At 36.9% G+C, this 22,522-nt stretch overlaps 1 protein-coding gene across 2 annotated transcripts in view; it reads left to right on the forward strand.

Annotated features, from left to right (window-relative positions):
* The window catches only part of LOC134535524 (uncharacterized), a 295,751-nt gene that overhangs the window by 30,971 nt on the left and 242,258 nt on the right, over positions 1-22,522 (forward strand). The gene's annotated exons all lie outside the window — the stretch shown is intronic.

The following is a 22,522-nucleotide window of genomic DNA, read 5'->3' on the forward strand; positions in this document are numbered from 1 at the left end:
GAACGAAGTGTAGTCATTGTGTGTACGTTCCGTTTCCTGTGTGTACTGTGTGTACGTTCTGTTTCCTGTGTGTACTGTGTGTACGTTCTGTTTCCTGTGTGTACTGTGTGTACGTTTCGTTTCCTGTGTGTACTGTGTGTACGTTCCGTTTCCTGTGTGTACGTTCCGTTTCCTGTGTGTACTGTGTGTACGTTCCGTTTCCTGTGTGTACTGTGTGTACGTTCCGTTTCCTGTGTGTACTGTGTGTACGTTCCGTTTCCTGTGTGTACTGTGTGTACGTTCCGTTTCCTGTGTGTACTGTGTGTACGTTCCGTTTCCTGTGTGTACTGTGTGTACGTTTCGTTTCCTGTGTGTACTGTGTGTACGTTCCGTTTCCTGTGTGTACTGTGTGTACGTTCCGTTTCCTGTGTGTACTGTGTGTACGTTCCGTTTCCTGTGTGTACTGTGTGTACGTTCCGTTTCCTGTGTGTACTGTGTGTACGTTCCGTTTCCTGTGTGTACTGTGTGTACGTTCCGTTTCCTGTGTGTACTGTGTGTACGTTCCGTTTCCTGTGTGTACTGTGTGTACGTTCCGTTTACTTTGTGTACTGTGTGTACGTTCCGTTTCCTGTGTGTACTGTGTGTACGTTCCGTTTCCTGTGTGTACTGTGTGTACGTTCCGTTTCCTGTGTGTACTGTGTGTACGTTCCGTTTCCTGTGTGTGTACTGTGTGTATTGCGCGTACATTGCGTACATTGCGTGTTGGAGCTGTTGGAGCATTTGGAGCTTTATACACTTGAAGGTAGTTGGAGGAGTCTTGTACACTCGTAGAATTGTAGCCTCATAGTCTCTTAGACTCGTAGCATTCTAGCCAAATATCATTGGAGCTGATGAAGAAAAAGGCTGTTGGTGTCAATGACTGTTGGAGTCACTAGACTGATAGAATCAATAGACTGATGGAACCAATGAATATTGGAGCCAATGAATATTGGAGCCAATGTATATTGGAGCCAATGACAAATGTGCGGCCTTTTCGATGATGGTGCTGCCTTTTTCGTTGTCGGTGCTTCCAAATGTGCTGCCTTTTTTTTGTTGATGGTGCTTCTATTTTTTTAATGTTGTTTTGACTCTAGTATTATAATAAATTGTTCTTGATTTGACTAGCGTATTATTCCATCCGGTGCATTTATATAAGCGAGTCCTAGACAGCAGGACGCTCAGTTTGTTACTGCCGTCGACGGTGTACGGATCACCTAGTTTGTTTCTTCTGGTGCATAAGTCGTGTAATTGCCTGTTCTTGAGACTTCGATGGCATCTTTACCGACTTTAACGTCGAACTCGATGGAGGATGTACCATCGACTACGGGAACCATGACGCCAGCGCCGACGATGTTGGAGCAGATCCCGTTGGCAACGCCTCTGACAACACTGGAGGAGACTTCGATATGTGCTGTTCCACCATCATCCGAAGTTTCATCATCAGCAATGGATTCTTCAACTAATGAAGAGCGTACATTGCGTCAGTGCAAATACTGTGACGCATCATTTACTATCACCTCAAATGCTCGCAGACATGAAAGAAGCAGTTGTTCTAGTAATGTTAAAAGAATACAATTTCAGTGCAATAAGTGCAAAAAACTAATTTCACGTCTTGATAGCTTACATCTTCATTATAAAAAATGCTCCGAGAAGTATAATGAACATGGTTATTGTTTTGACTCTTGTGTTGTACCGGCTGATGAGTCTATATAAGTGAGACCCTGGTGATATGGACTTCAGTCTGTCTGTGGCTGTGGTGATGACCGGATCGGATAGACATTTAAAGTCATGTAAAAGGCTTAGTCCGTACAATAAGAAGACTGTTTGAATCGAGGAATCCAAAAGGTATTTGCTAATTTGTCAGTGTTTTTTTGTACTTGTAGTAGTGTATTGAATTTATGTAATAAAATTTTTTTAAAAGAACTTGTGGTGTTTTTATTTTCTCAAACCTAACACTTTTTTAGTATTTTTTTTAATTAAAGTTGTTTTGTATCGACTAGGGATCGAACCAAGGACCTTAGTCGATCCAATCAATCATTATATGGATTACTAATTTATTTAATGAATTTTGGATTTTTTCCCGCTTTTCTAGCTACATTATTACATGATTTTTAGATGGCGGGAGGCACCTCCGTAATAAATGATTACTGCACTGTAGCGGGTTAGAATAAAATAATCCAGATGGAAATGTACTCTATAATACAAGTACACACACAAGATGGCGTACTCCAGCAGGTGGTATCCTCTGGTAGCATGTACTGAACATAAAATGTCGGATCCATGATGGTCGACAAGGACAAAGTCAAATTTCAGGGACAAAGTCAAATTTCAAGGTCAAGGTCAAATTTCAAGGTCAAGGTCAAATTTCAAGGTCAAGGTCAATGTTCAATGTCAACAGTTGAGGACACAAGTTTAGTGACCAGATAATTATACTACATGGTATCGGCACACTCTAGCTGACGAAAACAAGATGGTGGTCTCCAGCGGATGAAGACAAGATGGCGGACATGATGTCATACCAGTTGATGATATATACCTTGGTACTGGTGGTGGTAGATCAGTCTAGGTAGCTTTCATGGAGGAAGGATCGACCGTTTACTCTCGCCGGGAATCGAACCAAGGACGTACATCGATATAATCAAACAGAATTCAAATACGTTAATTTTTTGATGAATTTTGGAATTTTTTTCATTAAAATCGGATAATAAATATTTTCAAGATGGCTTCCAAATTTCAAGATGGCGTATATGACGTCATACTGCCGGATGATATATATGCTATGAAAAAAGTGGTGGGAGTCAGTTTGCCAGTAGTCACTGTGAGGGAAGGATCGGTCGCCATTTTTTTTGCCCTCACCGGGTTCGAACCGAGGACTCCGAATTCCGTGTCGTAAAAGTATATTTTTTATAATTATTTTGTTAAAATTTTATTATTTGAATTTTTTTATAATTTTTAAAAAAAATTTCATTAAAATCGGATAATAAATAAAAAAGTTAAAGATGGCGGACGTAACGGAAACTGCAACGGTGACGACATAATCCAAGATGGCGGTCATAATCCTAGATGACGTAAGAGGCTTATCGGAGGCTGTAAACAAGGATGCTTAAGCCTCTTTTAGGAATTTGGGTTCTTTCTAAGACAAAATGACTTTTGAGGATTTTCTAAATCCTAATTTTTGAATTGAGGAATTTTTTGAGATTTTTTGGCGGAATTTTTTTCCACAGAAATGGAAATTTTGGCGATTTTTGAGGAATTTTGGGCAATTTTTGCCCAATTTTGGCGAATTTTGAGGGTCAAAGGTCAAGGTCAAACTTGTCCCGTTACGCTATGTCCCGTTACACTCATCCAATATGGCCGCCGTGACGTCACAATCCAAGATGGCGGACCGACAATCCCACTCCTCAATCCTCAGCCTGAAGCCTGTCCCAGCTCCGGCCAAACTATACTACTCCCGCCCAATGATTTTAATAAATGCCATTGCATTGCAGCCATGCAAAATTTTCATTTTAGGATCAGGAGAAGAAGAACTGGCATATACTAGGAGCTATTCTTGATGCTGAAGGGCTTCTTAACTTCAGTTATAAGAACTAGTCTGGAACACCTACAGAAAGTGTTGTCCGAGAAACGGGGTTGCATTATAACAATACCTGCGAGTGCAAGGCCTGCTTTGTCCACGTTTTTTTCTAAGCTAAACACTAAATGGAAAGAATCTTCAAGAAACATTAACTATTTTCTGAATAAAAATAAAGCATGGCTCAGCAAGAACATTTGTATTCCGGTAAGTAATCTCAGTTATGGAGCATTGTAAGAGAAAAAAACTATATCGAGCAGCAAATTGAATCACTTGTTCCACTGACTGTAACAATAAATGGGAATGAGATATGTTACATACACAGAGCTGCCAACCATTACGGATTTTCCGTAATTATTACGGATTTTCCGTAATTATTACGGATTTTAACCCCGAATTACGGAATTACGGAACATCGCTGGTTTATTACGGAAACGAGGCTTTGTGCTGCATGGCAACGGAGAAAATTCCGTTTCTGCTGTGCGTGTTTCGTGAACGCAGTTTGAATACATCGCTTGGTTGCTCAAATAACGGAACTAGTAAGTGTGCGCATGTACGATGTACTGTCTAAATAAGTAAATTAATTCTCGTGTTTTCAAATAATAATGGGATGGTATTACGTCCGTTGTACGATACAACTAGTACATATTCTCGGACTTATCGTTTGAAGGCTACTTAAATCACGATAATATTTGTACGGTACTTTGGCTAACCTGTGTTGTGTTAATTTATTTCTTGAAAGCCATTTTTTCCATCATAGTGTTTTTGTCGTGTCTACAGACGTGAAATTTTTTTATGTTTTTCGATAGTGTTGTGTTCATCAGTGCCAGTTGTAGAAATGAAGCGTGTGACAGAATAATGTGTATCTGGGGGAAAAAAAAACACGCAAGTCTTCAGAACTTTCGACTTAAATATTCAAAAGAATGGCCATGCTTGTCGTTTTCAAATGTTTGGAACGCTACGGTTTTGTAATGTATGCGCTTGTGACTTTTCGATTGCACATGGTGGAAGGGATGACTGTAGACGGCATATTGAATCAAAGAAACATGCAGAACATTTTAAAGCCGTGACTAGCAATAAATCTATAGCTTCGTTTTTTCACTACATCTGAAGAAACGAAAGTAACGAACGCAGTTATTGTTTACAAGTCCTTGTGTTTGTCTTGTTGTTTGTTTACATGACATTTCTTATTCAACCAGGATAAAAGAAGCAAATAACAAGACAGTTGTTTTAAAGTTTAACTTTGAATACTTTGAATTGAAGATTCAAAATATCCAGTAAAATTATTAATATTTCTTACATATTCAGATGATTGTATTGTTCAAATAGATTTTTTTTATTCATTAATTTGCATTGTATTCATCTTTTTCTTTTTCTTTTGCATATTATTGTCCTTGTTTTATCTTGTGAGTGTGTTATAATGCCCCAGGAAAAATTTATCGTGCATGATTTACGTGTACTTTTTTCATATACCTAATTGCCATTACTGATGGGTGTGATTTGAGGTTGGCAGCTCTGCATACAAAATGTTATTAACCATGATGAGCAATTTTCAATCAAATACAAACATTTAATATGCATATTATAGACTACAAATTATATGTATGTTTTGTTATTTTAGCCTCTATAAGATGAACGGCCATTAACTAATTGATTTTAACATTAAATTCGTATTCGGCGACCTCGAAAACCCCTTATAATGAAGTTTGTATGACATAACATTGGTTTTTGTATTTTTGACGACGTTTTCGGGCAAATCTCCCACTGTGCGTCGGGTCGGCGCGGAAGGACGCAACTGGCCCAACTGGCCCCAGCCGCCCTCGTGATTTCTGGAAGCCGCCTGGGCTGATATATAAGACGCGGACGCCGGCCTCGGTCAGAGTTCAGGCGGGAGCTTTCCCGCGGCGGAGTTTCCGGGGCGATAGTGCCGCGGGTGTGGCAGAGTGGCGAAGTCCTTGGACGAAGGTTCCAGGGCAGGAGTTCAGTGGAGTCGGGAGTTTTCCCGCGGCGGAGTTTCCGGGTGATAAAGCGGCGAAGTCCCTGGTCGAAGGTTCCAGTTCCGGGCGATAGTGTCTCGGGTGCGGCGGAGTCCCGAGCGAAGTTCCGAGCGAGGCGTCGAGCGAGGCGTCGAGCGGGGTCCTCGGCGAAGGGAAGTGCGACGGCGGCGACGGAGTGCGGCGACGGAGGACCACGAGGGGTGCTGCGGCGAGAGTTGCTCCAGAGGTGCGGCCCAGTGAGGTGTGCGGTGTGTAAACACGAGTGACTGAGAAAGCAACATTTTAACGTACAATTGATTAATTGCCATTTAGAAGATTAATTGTAAGTGTATTGGCCATCAATAAAACTGTGTAGTGTAATATATAAGGTAAGAGCACCAGTAGTTGACACTTTAAGGAGCAAAATTCTGAAATAACCCATTTGTAAAAAATAAAAACTTTACTAAACAAATGTCTGGTATGAGTCATATTTGTTGATATTTTACGAAAGTATGTATATGGTTAAATCAGACATTGTATACTATTTTATATTTTTTTAATGATATTATGTTGATGCATGTAAATGCATCAGTAGTTGACAATAGCGAGACTGCTGAATTTGAGTAGTTGACATATAGTTGCACTAGTAGTTGACATCCTTTACAAACACTATGCGTCATGTATTTAAAGTCATGTTACAGACAGAAATGACTAAATGTAAGTTACATTTCATATATGGTTTACACATCGCATGACACAGAACAGTGAAATTCATATTTTACTAGGTCATCAGACCCAAGATACCGTGGTTGAGGTAAAACTTCAATGATCTGTTTTGGCTCAACAACACTTACATCTTTTGTATATATGACAAAATCTTTTTTCAGGCTATTGCATGATCGTAGTGCCATTACTTCAACTTCTCCAACATCATACACTTTCTGAACAATACAGACATATTTAAAACACTTTTTCTTTTCAGGGAAAGAAACGAGCACAATATCACCTTTCCTGTGAGAAAATTTAGTAGGTGTAATTTCATTGGTTTTTACTTAAAATAACTTTGCGCAAGTCCATTTTCATCAACCATATCCAAGTCACTGTGGTCGAAACTGACATCATCCATACTGCTTCCCTGTTATTCCCACTCTTCATCTTCTTCAGTATCAGACACATGAAGTGATGTTTTTTTGTATTTTCTTCTCATTGTCTTCTTGTTATCATGTAGCTTCAGTTTGTTAGCACTTTCGCGCTCTTCTTGTTTTGCCTTGCGTGCATTAGCTATTTCTTGTTTCTGTTTTTTCTTTTACCATTGCTGCTGCTTTTTTTTTTTTCATGATACAACTGCCATTGCTAAGATATCACTACACTTGGATTTTTTTTCTCTTCTTCTTGGTTTTCGGGTTTTGTTTGTATTCTGGCCAGAATAAAGCCTTTTTGAAAGGAGATGGAATATCTTTGATTGTTGATCTGATACATTTACTTTTATTTGTTTTAACATCTTGAAATTCAAGACGATTTTCTATTTCGAGATCAGGTGCTGAATTCTGGATTTGCAGTGTTTGTCTTTCTCCACTTCCTTCATGAACATTGCACAGACTTACTTCGGATTCAAGGTTTACTTGATCTGAATTATTTTGTGTCACAGCATTAATTTCATTTGTTGCTAATGGTTCTTCATTTTATTCAGTGTGGTTTTCTACAGTTTGCTGTATTTGATCCATGCAAGTAAGACTTTCATTTGCTTGAAGATCGTCTTGCAAGCGACACTGAAGGAAGCAATCTTCATTAACGTTTTTCCACAGTGAAAATAACTATTGATCTTGGGAATCCCCTTTCCATTTACTACCCGAATCTCGGAAACTTTGAAGCTTATATTCCCCAATATATTCTTTCAAGAATGCTTTTCCAGCTTGTAGTCGTTCTGAGGAACTTCTGTTAGTAAGCACAGGACAAGAATCCATTGTTGGAATTTTGTAAATGTCTACAACTGCAGGATTCCATGGTACAAGTCCACACTTCCTAAATCCATTTTTGAGAATAGAAGGTGTAATGCATGCATTTAAAGTTTCTTTCAGCAAAGGTGCAAAATGTATTTTCTTCAATGTTGGATCAGCTAAGTGTTGCATTCTCCATTGATGCATTTTTTTTCTTCCATGATTCTTTCAGCATGTGGAACACAGCAATGTCCATATGCTGTATCAGGTGAGTCGAATTGGGAAGTAATGCTATAAGTATAATCCCATGTTCTTCGTAAAACTTTCTTGTGTGTAAGGTTAGGTGTGATGCATGCCCATCAACGAAAACGATAACAGGAAGAGGTATATTTTTTGCACGAGAAAGGGATGGAAAATGTTTGTGACGAATTCAAAGAAAAGAGGAGCAGTCATCCAACCAGTCTCAGATTTTCCAATTCCCCAGTGTTTTGGAACACTTTCAGCTAATTCATGAGGCACTCTTTCATACTTGAAATCCACCAGTGTAGGCGCCAAATCTCCATTTGCATCTCCAGTAACCAACACAGTTAAACATTATTTTTCATCAGAATTCACTTGTTGGTATACATTCTTCTCTCCTTTCACACAAAGCACCTTATTTCCTTTTGGATTGAGAAAGAAAGCGCTCTCGTCCAAATTAAACGCTCTTTCAGGTTGTTCGAGAATACTTTCGTATTTGTATTCTTTCAAATAGTTACTTATTTCTTCAAAACATCTTGAAAGGGATTTCTTGCGAACTGATGCCCTACTGGAAGTAAGATTTTGAGCCATTCTACTGCTTATGATTGGATGACGTTTCAAAAATGCTAGAAACCATGTTCGTCTTGGCCGATTGTCTACAAATGGGTTTTTATGGTTAAGTTCCTTAATTATGTGCTGTACACTATCTAAAAGCTCAGTTTTCGTTATTGGAAACCCTGCTTTTGCCACTGTAGTTATCCATGTCACTAAAACATCTTCTTCTTCTCTTGTGAGCACGGGTTGTGGACCCATCTGGCGTTTTCTAGGAGTCTTCCCTGTCACTTTGTAGAGCAAAGTGACACGAAGTACAGAGTGGCGTTTGGCTGCTCTAGCAACTGCAGTTACCCTAAGGTCATCATCCATTGCAGCATTCATTGGTTTCTCACTGTAATTAAGCAGTTTTCCTTTCACAGGAGGCATTGTGGTATCCTGAATCCAAAAATGAAACACAAAAAGATTCCAGTTCTAGTAGTTGACATGTAATGTGTTAGTGGTTGACAAGGGGTGTCAACTACTAGTTACAGATTAAATAGAGCCATTTTGACCATTTTAATGAGAAACACTACTTATAATTTGTATACAGAATATTAGTGTATCTATTAATACAACATCATATAGTTACACTAGTATTTGACATGGTTTGTCAACTACTAAAAATTTGCAAAATTTTTGTATCAGTACTTGACACCCCCATTAGTTTATATAACATAACCTAAAACCACTTATGCAGTATGTTAAGATATGTAGAATTTCATATAAAACATAATGTAATTATGAAACATGGGTAACATTAATAACAAAACATCATACATCATTTCATGTACCATTACCTGCTTAACTAATTTGTTAAGGAAATAACAAGATTTGGTCACAATACACACATGACTTTATGTCAACAACTCATACTCAAAATGGCGGCAAGGTTGTAAAAGTACTGATACCAACTTTCATACCAGATAGCCTTAGCAATATTTTGACATAGCTAGAAACTTGCTAAAAAATATATATAGCTTATATAAAAGTTTTCTCCGTCCCGTTACCATGAAACTTTTTTTTTTTTTGTGTTTGGGACTTCTGTCTTATGCGTAGTCGATTTATGTAGTAAATTGTTAAAGATTAGAAGGATTTTGACTTTTCAAAATTCAAATGTTCAACTTTTGAGGCTCTAGATTAATTTACAAATGAATAATTTCGTAGTTTTTTCATCGTGTAAGAAGATGAACAAGATGATGTTTTATAACAGATTATGTTATTAAATGTTGATCTATACTTTTTATATTTATTAAGTCATGTATTTTGTTTTACTGGAAAAAGTTTTTTTAAAATTAATATATCATTCTTGCAGTCTGGGAACCAAATTCTGTTTTTTTTTTGTCTAGTATTTAGTTGATCGATTTTTTTTGCGTCCACTTATTAAATTTCGATCTTATTTGTTGACTGAATTTCGTTTGAAATCTCCCTGGCGTTCAACATACAAAATTTAAATATCTAAGGCTATCCTGGAAACTAGCACTTGATTCGAAGAATTTTATGTTTGAAACTGTGTGTTTTTGTTGTCTAGCATATTTATATAAAGCATTTCAAGGAGAAAATTGTCAAAAATTATTATTGTGACTTTTTGAAACTTTAGTCGAAAACTCTTCGCTGTTTATTTGACAAATTATGCATGTTGTTGTGCATTCTATCATTTGGATTGTTAGTTGGCCTAAATATAATATATTTTTAATTTTTGGAAAACAAAAATTTTGTATTATGACTTTTGTAATTTTTTTTAAATGCTGAAACCGTATTGTTATACTTACGAACATCTAAATAGGCTTAGTGAGACTAGCATGATTACAATCTACAAATATTCTTGCCGCTAGCAAGGATATATGTAGTATTTTATATGCATGTGTTCATAGCACGTGGTTTAATTTGCACAACATCATAAATTTAGTTCCCGAAATTGTAAGCATGCAATAAGTTGTTTTTATTAGTAGTTCAACTTTGGTGTACTGTTCAGATTTTCTCAATGGGGATAGTCAGTACGGAAGCATTGTAAGGTGTTGATTATTTCCCTTCATATATACAAACAGACCTGGAAAATGTTAATATTTTTTTATTAATAGGCTGAGTTGTTAAAAAAAAAGCGCGCGAAACTCTCAGTAATCCTCATTGATATGGAAACATCTAACCTCGGTAACGAGCAAATTCATGTGTTCTCATGATGTTCATGTCACAAATAAACTTGTGATAAGAAACATAGACACGAAATTAAAGTATAATTCTTTGAAATAATGCCGAGCGTGATAAATACATTGATCAATAAAATATTCGCACTTCAAATACATACCAAAATTTCTAGACGCTGATCACATACATAATTTCTACGCCTGCCGCTAGAATTCGCTGCTTGAATTGTAAATTTTATTTGCCACCATCACCCGCAGAGGGCAGCACGAAACAAACGAAAATTTTAAACTTTTAGTTATTGTCTGTCTTGTTAAAATACATAAAAAAATTCCAAATTTCATTAAAGTTTCCGCATACGTTAGACGTTATACTTTTATATAATTACTGAAATATTAACATGAAATATTTTAGGACACATTATAACACTAAGTATGTTTTTATATTTGTTTTTGACTAAACGACTGAAAACAGTTTGTAAGTCTTAACCTGAAAGAGCTGAATCAACATCATAATTATTAAATACTAGCGGCCCGTCTCGGCTTCGCACGGGTGGACATGATTTTTTTAGTATTTTTACCTTTTATTTATATTTTTTGTTTCATTTCTATATTTTTTTAACACAGTATCACATTATCTATGTATACTTACAATCCGAATTTGTTCATCTTTTTTATTAAAGTAACTTATTTAATCTGAAGGGAGACATATTACTTAGTATTTTTTGACGTGACAACGTCTAATAAATTTATTAACGCTGGCTGCACGCACGAAAAAGTATTCCGTAACGCACATTGTCCCACTACGGATGTCCTGTTATGCTCATTGTACGCATGCGTGGCATCTCTCTTCCACTCGATTGGAACAACCATCGATTTGACTTTTCAATCATATTTTCGTCGTTTGAATTATTAATATTATGTAATTTAACGATTGTCCACCGATTTTCAGCACAATCGGTACGGTTATTTAAAAGTAATGTTGAATATTCAAATACGTTTTTAACAAACAATGGTGTTTTACAGTTACACATAATAATTGAAATTACACCCGGGATCTTTTGCACAATGTTTTAAAAAATATTGTAACACATAAATAAGTTTGGTGTATTTGGGATGCGTATTTGTTATTAAATCGTGTTATAAAAACGAAATAATATTTTTCCCCTACTGTGCGGCTATCTACGGTGACGGACGCGAACCGATGAACGGCGATATCTATCCGCTATCGCGGGAACCAGGCACGGCGAGTGCAGTAATAATAGGTTATGTTAGAATTGACTAAATAACTATGGCGATTCATATAATTTATGATAGATATTCGATTACACTTTATTTATATGAAAACTTGTTCATAATTATATTTAAACTTTATAGCTAAACACCAGTTATTAAAATTAATTACAAGTCATCTAGACGTGAACTGTTTCGTCGACTGTTGATAAAGTAAAGTGAAAAGTTAATGTGGTTTTCATTGCTTATTACAACAACAATTTCGGCATTAAAGGTTAATTATTATTGCATTTTAAAAATCTGATTACTTGTATAATTTCAAGTATTTATTGTTTTATTATTAAAATTAAAATGTTTCAATTTTATTCATAAAAGTATGCAATCATTTCATCCATCAATGTTTTGTTATGACGTTGTCACGTTAAACTATCGTCCTTAAACCGACTTTACAGACAACCAATTTGTTTTATTTACATTTTTTCAACAATTTACATAGCCTTCAAGTATTGTTGGACAATGAATTAGCTCAAACTGTTAACAGTCTAGAAATTCTGATAGACACAATCTATTCCGACATCAAAAATCTCACAGAAGGAAATTTCATTCGGCTCTGTTTGAGGGCGATAGTGTCAGCGAGAAACGACTCAGTAAATGAGATAAATAGAATGATTATGGAAAAAGTACCGGGTGATTTTAAATGTTACAAATCTATTAACACCGTGTGCAACATCGAAGAAACAGTGCACTACGCACAATAATTTTTAAATTCCCTTAATCCTGCCGGCTTGCCACCTCACGAACTAAAATTAAAAGGAGGTACTCCCATTATGCTATTGAGAAATTTAAGACCTCCCAGTATGTGTAATGGCACAAGACTTTTGATAAAGGAATTACGAGACAATGTGATTGTAGCAACAATCATCACTGGGCCCGCGGCCGGACAGCTCGCTCACATTCCGCGAATCCCGATGATTCCGACAGATTTGCCTATATCCTTTAAAAGGTTACAGTTTCCTGTAAAGATATCATTTGCCCTTACGATAAATTAATCACAGGGTCAAATTTTTTCGATTGTTGGCATCGACCTAAGAAAAGAGCGCTTCTCTCATGGGCAATTATATGTTGTCCTTTCTCGAGTAGTATCTCCTGAAAATCAATATGTTTTGTTATCACCTACAAATACCACTGCCAACATAGTGAACATTGAAGCTTTAAGGTAAAAGTTTTGTAAAATAAAAGTAAGAACCAATCTAATTAAATAAAACTTAAAAATAAAAATGTAAATACATAAATGTAAAAATTAGAATGACTTAGAAAAACTCTTTAAAATAAATACACACCTAAAACAACAAAAAAATATTAAAAAACAACAAAAAATATTAATAAAAACTTAGGAAATTTAATTAGTTAGGATTAGATAAATATGTAAAATGTTGTAAAAATGTAAATAAAAAATACTAAGTAATGTCTCCCTATATATTAAATAAGTTACTTTAATAAAAAAAGATGAACAAATTCGGATTGTAATTATACATAGATAATGTGATACTGTGTTTAAATAATATATAAATGAAACAACAAAAAATTGGTTGTCTGTAGAGTCGGTTTACGGACGATAGTTTAACGTGACGTCATAACAAAACATTGATGAAATGATTGATCCAGAAGAAAAGGAAATATCATATTCGGCCTGAGACTGAGCCGTAATAGGCCATACTAAAGTAATGTAGTTTCAGATGTATATATATTTATAAAATTTTGTTCACGGTAGGGGAATAATATTAACACGATTTTATATCAAATACGCATCCCAAATACACCAAACTGATTTATAATGTGTTACAATATTTTTTAAAACATTGTGCAAAAGATCTCGGGTGTAATTTGAATTATATTGTGAAACTGTAAAACACCATTGTTGGTTCAAAACGTATTTGAATTTTCATCATTACTTTTAAATAACCGTACCGATTGTGCTGAAAATCGGTGGACGATCGTTAAATTACATAATATAAATTATTCAAACGACGAAAATATGATTGAAAAGTCAAATCGATGGTGGTTCCAATCGAGTGGAAGAGAGATTCCACGCATGCGTACAATGAGCATGAAGAGAGATGCCATGCATGCGTTCAATGAGCAAACAGGAACATCCGTAGTGGGACACTTTTTCGTGCGTGCAGCCGGCGTTCATCGATTTATTAGACGTCACGTCAAAAAATATAAATAAAAGGTATAAATATATTTGAAAAAATCATGTCCACCCTGCGAAACCGGGACGGGCCGCTAGTAGTGTATATTATAAATAGGAAAGAGCCTCGTGCCACGTCAAACGTAAACAAACCTATAATCCATAGATAACCATAGCGCGCGTCGCGAGCATGGCTGTGCCAGGCGACATTCCGACCTCCATGGCAAAACAATTAAAGCGTTTTAAACATAAGTATGAATAACATGATCTATCAAATTTTTAAAATTTAAAAAGAGGTTATTGTGACATACCGACAATAGTTGGACATATAGTATAAAGTTTAAGTAAGGATTCCTTATCTTTTCTAGCAATAAATATAGACTGTATTACTCAGGGTGAATGTAGCTTTCTAATGGTGAAAAAAAATTTTGAAATCGGCACAGTAGTTTTTGAGTTTATTCATTACAAACATACACACAAAAATACAAATCTTCCCTCTTTATAATATTAGTGTAGATTAAGGGGTTATTAAAAATTTAAAAATCCAGGGACGAGATTTGAACCACATCCCTTGAGGTTAACTCGCGCGCGCTCTGCCTTGCCTCCGAGTTCGTTGACATTTAGCAAGGACAATATGTATTATAATCCTTGTAATGTCAGTTTTCTTAGGTATTTTGAAACTTGATATTACGCTTTACTGTGATTATTTTATTTTACCAAATATATTCCGGGGTGGATTCACTACCATTAAGTTTCATTTGGCACTCCAATACATTGGTATGTATCATAATGTTTACGGAAGTGATTACATACGAGTTTATGTTGCAACACGTGGGTCCGTTATCTTTGCCGTCTTGATTTTATTTATTTGAATACCTTATACATATGACGCAAGTATGAATCAAATTAGGGGTTGATACCACGTCGTCGCCAGTGTCACATTAAAACTTTGTACGTACAAAATTTTCAATTTACATATTTATGAAGGTCCGTGTGTATAAGTTTCGCCCCGTACACATACAGGTTCTTTAATACATATTCCCCCAACTCTGAATGAAGAAACTGTACTTATTGAATGTAGTGCACTTAAATTAAAATTTTCTTGTTGAAGTGAGTGTTGGCTTTGTTGTAACATTTGTTGTCTGGAAACACTATATTAATTACCGGCGTAAATCTGCGCAAAAAAATTAATTTGGTGTTACTTTAAAAATTTATATATTTATATATATACACACACACACACACACACACACTAGCTTTTGCCAGCGGCTTCGCTCGCGTTAAGAAGTATTATTATTAATTAGGTATAGTTTTTGCGGCTATACTTTTGTTTAGCGTGTGTAAAAAATTAGGATTAATTTTTTAATGTTTGGGCTGTGCGTTGATAGACCACTATGTCAGTAAGTCACCTTTGAGTTGTATATATTTAGATTTTGGCTGTTCTTTTCTTGGCATATTTTGGAATGCATTTGTTTTGTTTCGGTTTAGTAGTTTTGGTTATAGACTCTGCTTTGTATTTTGAATTTGTTTTGTTTTCGTTTGGTTTAAGTATAGGTTTTGTCGGTTAGACTTTTTAAAAATGGCTAAAGAAAATCTGAACTTTAATGGAGAAGTTGAAGAATGTACTGTCGTCCCTATTGTTGGTGACGGTGCATGTTTGTTTCGTGCTCTCTCTTATTTAATGTACGGAACACAAGATAGAGCGATGGAGGTGCGTTCAGAAATTGTCAGATATGTGGTTAATGACTGGAGCACGTTTTCAATTATGACCCACGACAGGAATGGTGATAACTACGTAACATCTGACGAATATTTTGCTGATATGATGAAAAATGCTACTTATGGCGGATTTTGTGAGTTAATAGCAGCAGGATTAATATTCCCATTTAAGTTTGAAGTTTATAGAAACGGTCTCATATATACAGAATCTGGATCTAACGACTATCCGGTAAGGCGATTACGATTCAGCCAAAATTTGTCCAGTGGGCATTTTGATGCCTATCTTCCCATAGCAGCACAGAAAATTACTCGGCGTCGTATGGAGGTAGCTGTAGAAGAACATGATTTTGGAATTGATACACCTTCGCAACTTAAAGTAGATAAGGGTTGTCAGGAGGTACCTGTTTTAGAGCGTGAACATTCACCTATGGTATCTTCAATAAATTATGATGAAAATTTAATAAAAAGTATATTGTCCCAATCTGAGTCTGTGACATTAATAGAAAAAAAGAAAAACAAATGTAGGGCAAGGTTTACTAATAACACACGAAAATATCAAATAAAAAAGGCACAAAAAATATGGACAGACTCTACCTGAATCCCACCGTAAAGCTGTGTCTGAATATAAGGAAAAAAAAACCTGATGTATAGAGGCAAGCTGTCGCCACCTACCAGGCTGCACACCCTGAAAAACACAGGCAAGCTGTCGCCACCAACCAGGCTGCACACCCTGAAAAACACAATCTGTCGCCACCTACCAAGCTGCAAACCCTGAAAAACATAGGCAATCTGCTGCACTATATCAGGCCAGGAATACCGATGTGCATAGAGTGATTTAGTCACGGTATAGAGAAAATACAATTCAGCATGTATGGAGAAGCAAGTTGCTTTCGGGTTTGGCGTATGATCCAGATATTGCTTATGGAACTGACAGCAGTGTAGTCTTAGGTTCCATGACGTACAAGTGTCAGTGGTGTAACGCCTTGAAGTGGAAAGATGAGACACCTGGCATGTGTTGTAGCGCCGGTAAAGTGCAACTTGAGCCGTTTAAACAACTGCCTGAACCACTTTACAGTCTGGTTAATGATTTACACCCAAATCATGTACACTTCATGGATAATATCCGAAAATATAATGCCTGTTTTCAAATGACTTCTTTTGGTGGAAAAAAAATAAAAGAAGGCATTTTTTCACCAATTTTTAAAGTTCAAGGCGCTAAAACTATCAAACTATTGGGTGAACTTACTCGTGAGCAAGCAACATAAAACTGTCAATGAGAGAAGCAATGTTCTCTCAAGTCAATACCCGCAAATTTCAGAGTTTGCCCCTGAGACTTGTTTATTGTCATGGCAAAGCAGACTTTTAAGGGAAACTGTAATCGTTTAAATTCGAACGGGATATCATTAGGTAATAATGGGATTCGTGGTATAAATACAGTTTCCCCTTTCGGACACCCAGTTAATATAGTGGCTTCCACTATATTGCGATGTAACGCTTTCACTTGCAGTCTCGTAAGGTTTGTTGGTTTTAAATTTCGCAACGACATAATTGGAACACCCACACACAGAATAAGCTTATGATAAGACAAACCTGGCGGTTTCAATGAATTTAAAAATTCTACAGGGTAATTAGTAGCGTCATCTGTATTAACCACAGTATCAATCGAAGTATAGATCTTTTCTTCGCCCTCAAACGACATGAGCAGGATATTGTTGATAGCTGCTGCTTAATCGTTCTTTGGAGTAAGTATGGCACGCTCGCATAACCATTCAATAGGCTTGTCATGTATATGAATAATGTCTGGATAAACTTTAGACAGCAATTCTTGAACCGTAGTAACAACTGTGCACAATTCTTCGGGGATGGTTATCATTCCATCAAACGATGGAAAATCACGATTACCGATTTTAAGAAGGAGATCTGAAAATCTACCAGCAGTCTGATCCCTGCCCAAATGTGATCTCATATGTTTAGAGAGCTTAAGAATATTAACCTGGGGCCACAAATTAGATTTATTAATGCACGACTTTACTTCGTCAGCTCTGGTTCCTTTTGGCACCACTGGTTGAGTCTGCCGAAAGTCTCCGGCCAACAAAACTGTTACGCCACCCATTAATTTTGTATTACTCCTTATATCCCTTAGTGATCTGTTTAAAGCTTCAATACCACTTTTATGAGCCATCGTTATTTCGTCCCACACGATTATTTTTGTACTCTTTAAAACTTCAGCAAAATTACTTTGTTTGGAGATGTTGCAAATGGGAGTCTCGGCAGTGATTAAATTGAGTGGTAACTTAAAAGTAGCATGAGAAGTTCGACCACCTTCGAGTAATGTAGCAGCTATGCCGGACGACGCCACTGCCAGGGCAATGTCGTGAGTACTTCTTACTTTCGCCAAAAGTAAATTAATAAGGAAGGTTTTACCAGTTCCACCTGGAGCGTCTAAGAAGAATATTCGACCGTCATTTGCATCTACACTTGTGATAATTTTATTGTATACTTCCTGTTGCTCGTCATTCAAGGATGCTTCATTTTTTCTAACTGCGTCTTCTAAGGCCACTGTATCGTAACTGGTCTCCTTCACGTACTCTCTATTTTCAAAATGTATTGATGTTATTGGCTGAGGTAATCCATACTCTTTAAGAGGACGGCCGCGTAATGAAAATACGGCATCCTCTAATACCGACAGGCATTTGTTAAGTATCAGGTCCGATGAGTGCTCTACATCCATGTCACCTTGCCTTTCCAGTTGTTTTTTAAAGTCTTCAGGAAGGTATTCTTTGTATTTTTCCCAAAGACATAAGGGGTCGGAAACCTGGCAGAACAATAAAATGATAGCAAAAAGCTCTCGATTCATATGTGGTGTTTGACAAAGTGCTGCCTCTTCAAGAGCTGAATCCAAATGCCGATCATCTTCGAGTAGACCTAGAGCCTTGCACGCAGATTGGAAAGTGGGATGTAAGTGACCATCTACAGTTTTCAACGCTTCAAATGAAATTGGGCCTCTGATCTCATGTAGAAGTATTCGAAGGTGGTAGCATTCTGTATTGTTTGGATGAACAGTATAAACCCTACCTAGAACGTGTTCTTTTTTGACCCCTGACCATCCATCAACATTCGCACCTCTCTTCCTTCTCTGAAATGATCGCTTGTTCCAAACGTAATATGGACGGACTTCCTAGTATAGCAATGATTTTGCAAAGTAATCCATGTCACACAGATAGAAAAAGGAGAGGAGTGTATTTGTAGGAGGACTACTCAATTTGTCGTACAAGTTCTGCTCATTAAAGTAAATTCTCTGTCCATTTTGTAAATGGACAGCAAGGTGCACTACAGGAGGAAAATGCTCATGTATTGGGAATTCAAGGATTCGCCAAACTGCTTCAGCTGAACTTATATATCGACCGCTTGCGTAGGTTGTAACTTCATCCTTTCCGTCCTTCCCATTCTCTAAAGTAAACGTAGCCTGATCTGACCCTTTATATTAACATATTTGCAAATGTATTTGATTGAGTTCACTGAATGGCAATACTCTACGTTCACGTGAGCGTTACATGTTCTTAATAGCACTGGATTATAAGGAACCACCCAACGATTATCTATTGTAACACCCTTGATATTGACAGAGAATCCACCATCATCCAGAGAACGTCTCCTGTTCTGCAAATAACCATCATCACTGGTTTGAGTTTCCTTAATAGGATCACGATCGGGGTTAGGTATTTCAGCACAAATAATATTGTCAATTTGATCCGGAGTGATGCGATGTTGAAGCCATAAAAGTATATGAATATGGGGAAGACCTCGCTTTTGCAATTCCGTCGAATACATATAGCATCTCACTTCACCGAATATTTTCCCTTTTATCAATAAATCCATGACCTTTTTTACCTTTAATCGAAAGACACCCGAAATAATATCGTATCGATCATGAGATTTTTGTCCTGAAAGTAAGTGCTCATTTATGTCACTCCAGCATGGGTTACATTTAAAAGTAATAAAAAGGTCGGGACGACCGTAATGTATAACATAGGTCATGGCGTCTTGAGTTTTTTCATGCATGTATCTTAGTACACCAGTAAAAGATGATGGAAGTACTACCATTTGTCCCAGCTGATTTGCTTCAGTATCTTGCCGTCCAATTGCATCTTTTAAATGAATATAATTATCTGCGCGCAATTTGGCTTTATTGTTTTTTATGTTGTTTAGTCTTTCAGCTTCTATTTTTGCGTATTCATCAAGCAGAGTCTATAACCAAATCTACTAAACCGAAACAAAACAAATGCAACCCAAAATATGCTAAGAAAAGAACAGCCAAAATCTAAATACATACAACTCAAAGGTGACTGTCTGACTGACATAGTGGTCTATCAACGCACAGCCCAAACATTAAAAAATTAATCCTAATTTTTTACACACGCTAAACAAAAGTAAAGTTGCAAAAACTATACCTAATTAATAATAATACTTCTTAACGCGAGCGAAGCCGCGGGCAAAAGCTAGTCGTCAAATATAATCCGCCAGATATATAATCTATGCACTATGCACAAAAATGTTGAATTCAAAGTTCACTCCAAAATAACTCAATGTAGATGGCGCTAGCATACAGAAATTCGTATATTTTAAACTGAAAAGTTACTAATCTTATATAGTCTGCATCTCAATATCCTTTCTTAGGGGATGCCTACATCATAGTAGCTTTATGCATGCAAAGTCTCAGCCCGATCGGTTTAAAAATGACAAAGTGTCATACAAACTTTCATCCCCTATTGTATCCCCTTGGGGGTAGAATTAAAAAAATCCTTTCTTAGCGGATGCCTACGTCATAACATCTACCTGCATGCCAAATTTCAGCCCGATCCGTCCAGTGGTTTGGGCTGTGCGTTGATAGATCACTATGTCAGTCAGTCACCTTTGTGTTATATATATATATATATAGTCTTAATACTTATCTGGTTGTATACTAAGCTATGTTTTCCCGCTGTGCTGATAACATCGGAAAATCTAAAGATGATTAGTAATGCTGTTAGTATTGAAGGATTTATAGGTGATAGAAAACCTGTTGATAATTGCTGGTACATTGCAAATACTATATAGATGATAATTTTTCTATAACATGCTGTATCCTTTCTAGGCGAATGAAAAAGCTGCAGTACGTAACTGATCCATGATGATGGCGACTGCAATGTCGACCGAAACGTTGGTGAATTATTTGCCAAGGACACGGCTACAACCCAGAAGCCAAGCTACTTCATTGATTGGGGAATTTTTGATGAAACGAACTATTGCCGAAAAAGGGTTTTTTATTTTATTTTTTTTTGGGGCGGGGGGTGTTTGGGGGGGGGGGGGGGTGTTTGTGTGGAAAAAAACATTAAAACTTCCTTATTATCTCAAATTCATTGGAATTTTTTTTAAACTACAGTAATATTATCTTAAACCTTGGCTCAAAGCAATTTTTTTACGACTACGTATTATGCAAGAGATGAAAAATAGTTTTTGAAAGTAATAAAAAATCATAGCTGCCTTAGTAGTCATAATATGAAATTTGTTGTAAACAATTCAATGCTGGATGCATTGAGTTAAAACATTGGAAACATTTTTGCTGAATGGAATATGAGAAAATGTGCTATCGATCATTTTGGAATATTGGAGGAAACATGTAGGATGTAATCTGCAAACATTTTCCAGAGGTTTATACAAATTTTTATAACATTTCATGAAGAGATTGTACGTCAAAATCTACCTACGCTTGTAGGCTGTGTCATAAGGAATTTTTTACTAACTGATATGCACGAATAATCTTGAATTTAAATGATGTTGACAATATAACCTGTTATATTTCTTGTCAACGTTATATATCTTGGTTTTGGCGGAATACGCCTCTACTAAAACAACTGCAAGTACTGTACCTGACTTGATGAACAAAGTTTTGCGCAGACGTCTGCAATACGGCGTGTTTGCACTGTCCGTGCTTCTTGAACCCAGCGGGCGCCGGTAATTAGCATTTCAAAGCCGCCTTAGGTGGTGGTCTATGCTTGAGGGGGGTGGAGTGGATCCCGGGGAATTGAGGCTCGTTCGGTCGCGAATAAATTAATCCCTTCTCCGCACTTCAGACAGAAGAGCTGGTTATCACACGAGACCACGCCTTCCCAGGGGTGAGATCTGTCGCTGCCGCGAGAGGCGACGAGATGAGAGCGCGTCCGTTGGCTGCTCAACAAAGGAAATGTACAATTGCTGACCTACTGCAAGTAGTATTTTTCTTCATTTAGAGTGTGGTTGGACCTTTACACAGCTGAAGGAAAAACGTGTGTGTGTGTGTGGCTGTGGATGTATTGAAATGTGTGCGCGTGTGTTTGCACGCGTTGTTTGGGTTGTTTGTGTTGTTTGTGTTGTGTGCGTGTGTTTGTGTTTTGTATGTAGGTGTGTGATTGAGTAAGGTGTGTTTTTTGTTTTGTTTTGTGTTGTGTGTTTTATTTATTTTGATGTGGGTGTGTTGGTTTGTGTGAGGTTTGAGTTGATACTCGGTGTCTGTGCATGCTACGGTGTCACGTCTGTGTGACGCGGCAATGAGACTGGCCTCTGATACAGCTGAAATTTAAGTCCAATTAAAATCTTCAGGGCAGGCGACACAAACTTGCACTGAAATATTATTCACTCGCTATGGTGGGTTACTGCATTTGGGAGAAATCATGTAGCAGATTTTGTCACAGGATTATTACTATGTACTTGGTATCCGACGTTTATAAATTTTAAGCGAAATATTCATTGCCTTGTGGACAGTAATTTGTTTCTTCTTTTTTTTTCACAGCGAACTAATGCGTGTAGATATGCTTGTATAATCTCATCTGTGAAGTATGTACCAAGCTTGGTTTTTAAAATAGTCGACAGTAAAACCGTTTATCCAG

The sequence above is a fragment of the Bacillus rossius genome, chromosome 8 (assembly GCF_032445375.1).
Source record: "Bacillus rossius redtenbacheri isolate Brsri chromosome 8, Brsri_v3, whole genome shotgun sequence".
NCBI classification, from domain to species: Eukaryota; Metazoa; Arthropoda; class Insecta; order Phasmatodea; family Bacillidae; genus Bacillus; species Bacillus rossius.